Here is a 9510-nt window from a genome sequence, read left to right on the forward strand (position 1 = left end):
TTCCAGGGTACCTTTGAAGATAAAATGAAATGAATAATGTGAAAGTTTTGTAACAAACAAAAAAGCCACAGTAAAAATGCCAGGTATCATTTGCATTGTTTTTTTTAAAATACATGTTTTAGATGAATCTGATGATGTGTAAGCCTTGGTTATTACTATAATCTACTGCTTGGGGAGAGTTTTCCTGGTGCTAAGGCAAATATGTAGGGCAACTGTTGGCTTCTGATCTATCTCTGAAGTCTGAACTCCTCCTGTTCCCCTCTCTGGACTCTGCTCCAGCCAAACGGATTCATTCACTTCCCTCCTAGTAGGGTGTGAATAGTGCCAGATTCAGAGTTAGGAAAGCCATGGCTTTGAAGGCTCTCTGTGACAGAGCTATTGCTCTGTGATTATGGGCCAGTCATCCAACTTAACTGTTAACTTCAATTTCATCACCTATAAAGCAGGGATATTGCCACTTGTCACACCAACTTCAAAAGGTTAGTGTGATGATCAAATGAGACATGTAGACCAGTGGCATCAAATTCAAATAGAAATGAGGGCCACTGAATCCTACTAAGGATCCCTGCAGAGCCATCTATCAACCTAGAAAACCACACATATTTACACATTTCTTTTTTTTATTAACATATCAACACGTTAAAATCAGATAAGAGCTACATTTTAATCTGATTTGAGCCACACTTGGGGGTCTCGCTGGCCACATGGGGCCTGCAGGTTACATTTTGGATGTAGACAGAGTATTCTATAAGTCTTCAATCTGTAGAAATATCAGTTATTATTACAGTTTTTCCACCTCTTTGCCTTTGTCCATACTATAGTGGAAAGAACTGAGAGTCAGGAGACTTCCATTGGAATCCTGGCTCTCACACTTGCTAGTTGTGAGTTTATATTTGAACCTTATCTGTAAAATCAGCACCAAAAATCTTCATGCTACCTTCTTTACGGAATTGTTGGGAAGAAAGCTCTTTTTAGCCCTTAAAATGCAACATACATGTGTTTTTTGTTGTTCAGTCATTTTTCAGTTGTGTCTGACTCTGTGACCCCATTTTGGGGTTTTCTTGGCAAAGCTCATTTTACAGATGAGGAAACTGAGGCAAAAAGAGTTAAGTAACTTGCCCAGGGTCACACAACTGGTAAGTGTCTGAGGCCAGATTTGATGTCAGGAAAATGAGTCTTCCTGATTCCAGGCCTGGTGCTCTATCCACTGTGCCACCTAGCTGGTAATTGTCAAGAACACCCATTTACTTTTTCTTCATTTATCTAAGCCTTTGAGTCCCAATCAAGTCCTACTTCCTTTGTGAAATACAGGATTTCCTGAAGCCACAGTGATTTTTCCCTTCTCTGAGCTCTTAACATTTATTGTTTGCTCACTTATTATAACATGCATATAGACTCACCATATACATCCCTATATGGTTATTTACTTTCTAATGCATGCATCCAGTCTGGCCAACTGGATCGTAAACTCCTTGACAATAACAACTATGTCTTTTTCACCCTGGGTTTTTGTAACCCTGACCCGTTACGCTGCTCTCTGCTCTCTAAATGTCCATCAGTGATGAAAATCGCCAGTTTGGCTTGGTTTATCTTCTCTGTTGCTGCAGTGTTCAACAGTACAGGTTTTGAAGCCAACTGGGAGAGAAAATTGCCTTTCAGTCTTTTCTGTTGCAGACAGAACCATAGCCTCAACCCAAGAAAATTCAATTCAATTCAATTTAAGAGGTATCCATTAAGTGTCCACTATGCACCAGGCTCTGTGCTGGGTGCTGGAGATGCAAGTACAAAAATGAAATGATCCCTGCCCTCAAGGAATCCACATTCTATTGTAGGTACAACATATACAGTTAAGTAAAGATAAAATCTCTTTAAAAGAAATAAGGTGTGATTTCCTCAGGGGTATGGGTGGCAAGGAGCAAGAGTGTTAACTGAAGGAACCAGGAGAAGCCTCTTGGAAACTCCACTCAGGGCTTCCCTCCACAGATTTACGGTATCTTGGCCTCCAATCTACAGGGCAAAATTATAAATGTAGTTTCGTCTAGCCTAAAGAGTTATTTTTGTTTGTTTGTTTGGTGACTTGGGGAGTTTATCTAAAGTACCACCTTTGTCTTTTTAAAGTGCTAGACTGTTGTGACTGTTTTAGAAATCAGAACACTTTTTTTTTTTTTTGCAGGGATGTTGTGAGAATATATAAATGGCATGTGGATTGCCCGAGCTTCTTGCTCAATAAACAAAACATAAAAAATTTAAAAAACATAAAAAGTATAAGGCCATGTTATTATGTTATACTAAGCCATGTATATAAACTATATCCATCCACAAATACTTAGCATTTTCTTTAAACGGCAGTCCATTCTTTCCCTACCTACTCTGTCTTTGCTACACAGATTGAAAAAAGAAGCAAAGCTTATATCTCGTATTATTAACGGAAAGTAAATTTGGAGGGCAGCTAGAGGACGCAGTGTGTAGAGTACGGGTCCTGAAGTCAGGAGGATCTGAGTTCAAATCCAGCCTCAGATACTCACTAGCTGTGTCACCCTGGGCAAGCCACTTAACCCCAATTGCCTCAAAGAAAAAAAGAAAAGAAAAGTAAATTTGACTTAGATTTGAGTTCTGGATCCACTACATATTAGCCGTGTGGCCATGGATGGACAAGTCACTTTAGCTCTATGATCCTCAGTTTTGTCATCTGTGAAATGGGAAACAATAATGATGGCACTACCTACTTCACAGGGTTGTAAAGAAAACGTATCAACTGTAAATCGCTATATAAATGTGAGTTTTTTTTATTGTTGCTGTTGACCTTCTAGAGACAGGTACAATCTCCCAGATACCCAGGAGTATACCATCTTGCTGCAAAATGACTAGAGATTATTCTCTTTATTCAGGAGCAGATGAAGTGAAATGCGGGGGGGGGGTAAAGCACAATATAATTGTTTCTCTTGGAATCAATGCTAATTGTTAGTCTCTACACCCAAGATCGGTGAACTCATTGTATTGAATGTTCAACAGCTGTCTGTCTCAAATGCTTCCTCACCTTGGTGTGGAGGGGTTTCCAAGATGAGTCAGGGAATTAAGAAGTGATTCACCAAACATTCATTGCTCTCTGGTTCCTCATCCTAAAGAGGGCCTGCTTCCTATAAGGAGAGGGCTATATATAGCTGTTTCTGTATTTCAGGAAGGACACTGTTAAGCTGCAGGGCATCCAGAACACTGGAGTCAGGTTCATGAAGGGCCTCAAAATCATCGTCTATAAGCATCAGATGAAGTTGAGTTTGGAAATGAGTTTTAGGAAAGATTTGATGGGTATATTCAAGTATTTGATGTGCTGTCTTGTAGAAGAGGGATAGATTTATTATGTAAGGCCCAAAAGGGAAGAACTAGGAGATTGGGCAGAAGTTGTAGATGGTTGTATTTTGGCTCCATTTAATGTAGAAAAATGGAAGAATTAGAGCTCCCCAAGAGTGGAACAGGATGCCTCTTGAGGAAATGGCTTTCCACTCCCTTGAAGGACTTAAGCCAAGCCTAGATGACCACTTGTTGAGAATTCTGGTATAGGTTGAACTGGAGGAGACTTTGCAACTCTGAGATTCAGGATTCTGTCCATTCCTGGTCCTAACCTCAGGTCATATAAGCTGTTCCAAAAGGCTAAAGATGTCACTTGACACTCTTTTCTGTAGGGACTGGGTCTCTTATGAGACTCAGGTTCAATCTTTATTGAGAGCTTGGCTTTGTTTTTCTATTTTTAAAGTGAATTCAATTCAACAAATATTTATTAAGCACCTACTATGTGGAAGGCCCTATGCTAGGACCTAGACACATTGCTTGGACTCACCCCCAAGCTTTGGGTCATCCATTTTTGATACTAGAAGGGATCTAAGAGGGTCACTCAGTCCTTTGCCTTACCTCCCTGGAGTATTGCAACTGAATCATCCTAGACAGAAGGACAGCTTTTTTTGCAATTCCACCATAGAAGATAATTCCACAAACTTTCTTGATCACATATGTTATGCCTAGCAATCTGTAGTCAATCAGTCACTCAACAAGCACTTATAATGGAATTATTGTTTGCTAGATGCTGAGGATAGAAAGACCAGAAGTATCCAGGAGCGTACATTCTATTACACTTCCCTTTCCCTTTGCTCCTCCCCGGGAGAAAACTAACTATTCTTACTCTTTTTTTTTTTTTTTAACGTATTATAATCTGTGATAGGCCTAAAGACCATTAAAAGCCTTTCCACATTCTCTGTTCCTCTAGGCTAAATAACCAAGCTCCTGGATCACTTCCTCTTGAGTCCTACTCTCTGGTCTTTGGGATTCTCTGTGGAGAGCAAAGCATTCTTATTTGTTTTTGGAAAAAGGCGACCTGACCTGGTCTTTTTAAAAAAGCAAGGGGCTGTACTTTAGATAAGCTTCCTGTCCAAACAATTCAAGGACAGAGCCCTTGTGTGAGAGCCCAATCAGCTCATCAGAGGTTAGTGGCATCTCTGCTGACTCCATGATTCTTATGCTTTTCTTTTCCACGAGCACCAATTATAGACCTAGAACACAGCCAGGAGGTGCCGCCTAACAGTGTTTGATTTATTAGTTTTATTAAACCCAGATGCCTTTAATGCGGAGTTGTTTGGAGACTGCACTGGGTTCCCAGATACTTTATTCCAGCTATTGGCCAACATATGAATTATCTTCACAAGACACGGCTTCTGCCTTTTATCACATTTTCCCTCCAACTACCAAGGAAGAGGTCACTTGGGAGACACATCCTTTCATGGAGAGAAAGTAGCCTCATAGATCAAAAATGTGTTTGTTCTGGGATGAAAAAGTAGCCAGGCCCTCCCTGAAGAAAGGGGCCAACCACTGAGTCTCTCAGGGCTCCTCCTCATCAGCTATACCCCTAGCTGGCCCAGGATGCAGGGGTTCTGAGAGAGAAGGCTGTGACTGGTAAGCAGGGAGACGTAGACATTCACTGAAACCTTTTCTAATTATCATTTCCACAGAGAGAGACCTGGATCCATGGACAAGGCTTGGAAGGCACTGGCAAAGGGGTGGCTTGGTGTGTATATTGGTTAGCGAACCTCACTCACTCTTGCCCCAGCTTAAGCCTTACACGGGTTAGTCAGCCGAGGCCTATATGAAGCAGTGCTTAGGGAAACAGAATTTTCTCTTCCATTCCTTCATTTGGAAAGCTTGTCCTCCATTGGGAAGCATGTGGGAGGGTTGGTGGTAGTAGTGGGGGGCAGTGGTAGTACAGAATCTGTACCGTATTTCTTTGAGTAAAGGCAAGGGACAAGAGGAGATGGAAAGTCTAGATAGGTGAAGGAAAGCTGTTTAGAAAAGCAAGGATCAACCAGAGTTTAGCAGCTACATATGTCATCCTAAGGCCTGCCCCGCCATTTTTTTAACTGTAATGCGTCTCTAATTATACTCAGAGGTTAGCCCGTCTGTGGAAGGGAGAGAGGCCTGAGTGAGTCAGACCAGCCTTGTTTGTATTCTTAGTGGGGCGTCAGGGAGATTTCAGTTTTTTTAAGACCAAGCTTGTCCAAGCAGCCTCCCAGGCTTGGGGAGGGATGTTGCCAGTCACAGCTTGATTCTTTTTCCCCAGCTGCCAAATGAAGCCCGGCTTCATAGAAAATGAAACGCACAAATACCAGAGGAAAAAGGAACAAACAAACAAAAGGATTTGCTGGATCCTTCCAACAAACACCAAAGAGGAGAGTTAAGCTGGTGAGCTTCCCCACCCAGGGATTCCAGAGAGGGGGTCAAGGCCGGGAGGCTGAGACTGTGGCTAGAATTACCTGGAGTTTTCTTACCCCTTAAATCCCTCCAGTGCTTACGGGAGGGTGAGCATGGGGAGGGAAAGGGAGGAGCCTGGGTTGGGCTGCTGGTTTAGGCCTTCAGCATCTTCTGTCATCATCTGCTTAGCACTTGGGTGAATACCTACCAGGGGAGGCAGGAGAGGGGCCAGCTGCCATTGGCTAAACCTATGCATGAAAGTGGCACCTGTCTTCTCCTGGAAGCACCCTCAGGACGAACAATAAATGTGATACCTACCAAAGGGGAGAAGAATGCAGCCTCAGGAGAAACAGCTGTAAATCAAGGAGAGAGGAATTTATAGTTTGGGGGAAGTACGGATAAAAGGGGAGGGGGAGTAGAAGAGACAGGAGAAGGAGTAACTTGAAACTGAAGCCACAGAAATTGTATCCTTTCATCCTAAGTGGCTCTTAGGGCTTAGAGCAGGGAACAGGCACAAAGCTTTAGCACCCCTATTCTGAAGTTTATTCATATTTCACATATTTCATCCTTTCCAATTGGCATGCTGGGGAAGGGGCAGGTGGGGGAAGCAACTACTTGGGGAAGATGAGCCCTACCTTTATAATTATAAAATCACTAATTTATTGATCAACAAGGATTTTTTTCCCTCCCTCTCTCTTCCCCCAAATGAGAAGAAAAAGGAAAGAAAATCAAACCCTCATCACAAATATTCACAGTCCCGCAAAATAAATTCCCACATTGGCCATGTCCAAAAACATATGTCTCATTCTGCGTCATGAGTCCATCATGTTCTGGTCAGGAGCCAACCAATTCTTTAACAGTGATCCTCTGGAATGGTATCTGTTCTTTGCATAAAAGATCACTGATTTATAACTGGAAAGATATTGGCTATCATCTAATCCAGTCTCTTCATTTTACATATAAGGATAATGAGATCTGAAGAGGGGAAATGACTTTTCCCAAAGTTGAACAAATAGAAAGGAGACAAGATGGAATTTGAATTTTGGTTCTCTGACTCTAAATCCATGACTATTTCTGCTATATTATGCCAAAGCTGTGACATTCCTGGAAGTAGTACTAGATTTGGGAGTTAGGGAGCCTGGTTCCTCATTGTGGTTTTACCCCTGAAACACTGTGTGATCTCTAGCAAATAAATTTCATTGAATTTAGCAAACATTTATTCACTTAATGTTCCTGTGACTTAGTTTCATCTGTGAAATGTGGAGAAGGATTTCTGATGATGCTCACCTCAGAGAAGACTTGGGAAGCCAGATAGAGGACTCCTGCAGGTATTACAGAAATTCAGAGGACTGCCATCATTTTAATTCTATTATGTCTGATAACACCACGATTCCTGAAGGTACACAGAAAAGCCACAAAATGATTGGTACGGTTGCCACTGATTCAGGTGAGATAAGAACTTGCAAGGTGTTAAATTGTTGTGAACCCTAAATCCAGTCTCTGGATTGAAGCCACTCATAAGTAGCATTGCATCTAGTCATGATTACTCAACGGGGCTCTTAGGTACAAGACAAAGGAGATTCATGGAATATTTGAGCTGGAGGGGGCCATTAGAGAACATTTATTTCAAGGTGTATGAACATTTTAGCCACTTTCTCTGAAGAATTCCAAATTGTTTTCCAGAATGGCTGTACTAATCCATAGCTCCATCAGCAACGCACTAGCATGCCTAGCTTCCCACAACTCCTTCAAAAATTATTGAATATTCCCATCTTTTGCCATCTTTGTCAGTTTACTAGGTGTAAGGTGAATAATTCAAGATTATTTTGATGTTCATTTCTCTTGTTATTAGTGACTTGGTACATTCATCTGGTTTTTAATAGTTTGTAATTCTTCTCTTGACAATGGTTTGCCCAGATACTTCAACATGCGAGGACTTTGAGGCTTATGAAACTTAGTGACTTCCTTGAGGTCATACAGATATTGAGTGGCATAGTAGCAACTGGAACTGGAATATCTTGGCTCTCAAGGCATTACATCACAGAGTAATATTGAGAAGAAGCAACACCACGATGACTGTGTTTCTTCTTTCTAAGAAAAGTCAGCTAGGTGGCACAGGAGATAGAGTGAAAGACTGAGAATCAAAAAGACCTGAGTTTGGATCTTGCTTCAGACACTTCCTCCTGGTGTACCCTAAACAAGTCACCTAAACTCTCAGATTCTTCATCTATAAAATGGGGATAATAATAGCACCTATCTTCCAATGTTGTTGTGAGGACAAAATAAGTTAACACATATAAAGCACTTTGCAAACCTTGAAACACTATATACGTGCTTGCTGGGAGAATGAAAATGGAGGAGTTCTCAAAGATTTACTTGCTCAATATTTCCTCAACTTTAGGAAGTAGGCAGTAGAAATAAAAGTTTGTGGACTAGATGAAGTCACCTTGGATTTAGAAAAGCTAGGCTCTGGTACTATGTCTTCTATTTATTGCTCATAGGATACCCCAAAGACCACTGAATTTGGAGTTAGGAGTTTGAACCCTGACTGCTACTTTCTAGCAGTGACCACATCTTTGGGTATCAGTTTGCTTATATGGAAAAAGACATGAGTTGGACTAGATGAGATTTTAAGGTCCCCTTCAACTCTTGATCTTACTATATGCCAATGGTAGCTTTGTGACCTCAAGTCCCTCACTTCCCATCTTGGTGAGTCATTTTCCTCATCAGTAAAATGAGATTTTTAGATTAGACAACCTCAAATAAAGACAAGCATCGAAATCATCCTAACCCTTGCTGAGTTCTAGATTTGATTTTGATTGCACCTTACCTTCTCCACATAGGAAATCTGACATTATATCGGAGTGGTGATATAAATGTGGGGAGAGGAGAAACTTCTAAACAGGTGTCAGCTGCCTCAAAAAAAAAGTTTCAAGAAGTTTGGCTAGAAATCAGTCAGCAGCTACATCTGCGATCCTGACATCGGGTCTGCAGCAATCTGATTTGGAGCCCAGGCAGATGGACAGTTTGCCATGTGCTGGCTTTTTTCCTGACTTCCATTTTCCACCAGCACTTGTTAACTTGGATCAGGCCCTGAGATGCTAGAAGCAACTCCTGTTCTCTAAGCTTTTCACACATGCTCACATGCAAGCACACGTACAATTCTGTTTCCTAGTTATTATTGTGGACATACGTGCAATGAAATGGCTTGGAGTCCTCATCCCCAAATCAAATTCAGTCAAGTTTGGGAAGCATGGACAAGTGCATAGGGCCAGGCTGGTATCTATCCTGGAAAACAGTAATGTAGCTCAAAATGAATATTCTCTTGGTTTAGAAAGAATCTATCCTAACCCTAGCAAGACGCAAAGGCAGACAAACAAGCAACAGTATTTCTTTTTTTTTTTTAATCTAAGATTAAAAATAGATTTTTATTGATTTTTTTTGTTTTCACATTATCTTGATTTTCTCCTGTGTCCCTTCCTCCCTCCAGAGAACCACTCTTTATTGTAAAGAAAAGAAAATAGGGAGAAGAAAATAAACATTTAGAAATAACAGATCAATACATTGAAAAACTATGACATGCAATATTTACATCTGTGAACCCTTATGTCAGCAAAGCAGTTGGAAGAGGCGTCTTCTCATATTTCTTCTTTGGAGTCTAAGTTTGCTCTTTATAATTTCACAACATTCATGTTCCATGATTTTGAGGTTGTTTTTCTTTCCATTTACATTGTTATAGTTTTCTTGTGTATTATTTTCTTGGCTCTGCTTACTTCA

At 41.0% G+C, this 9510-nt stretch overlaps 1 long non-coding RNA gene across 1 annotated transcript; it reads left to right on the forward strand.

The window, feature by feature from the left end:
- The first annotated feature begins 4897 nt into the window (after positions 1 to 4897).
- Positions 4898 to 7329, forward strand: LOC114050237. Its single transcript, XR_003569954.1, has 3 exons — positions 4898 to 4941; positions 5603 to 5724; positions 6978 to 7329. It is a non-coding gene; the product is annotated as an uncharacterized LOC114050237 (long non-coding RNA).
- The last annotated feature ends 2181 nt before the right edge of the window (positions 7330 to 9510 follow it).

This window comes from Vombatus ursinus, unplaced genomic scaffold, assembly GCF_900497805.2.
Source record: "Vombatus ursinus unplaced genomic scaffold, bare-nosed wombat genome assembly UNPS02014798.1, whole genome shotgun sequence".
Lineage (NCBI taxonomy): Eukaryota > Metazoa > Chordata > Mammalia > Diprotodontia > Vombatidae > Vombatus > Vombatus ursinus.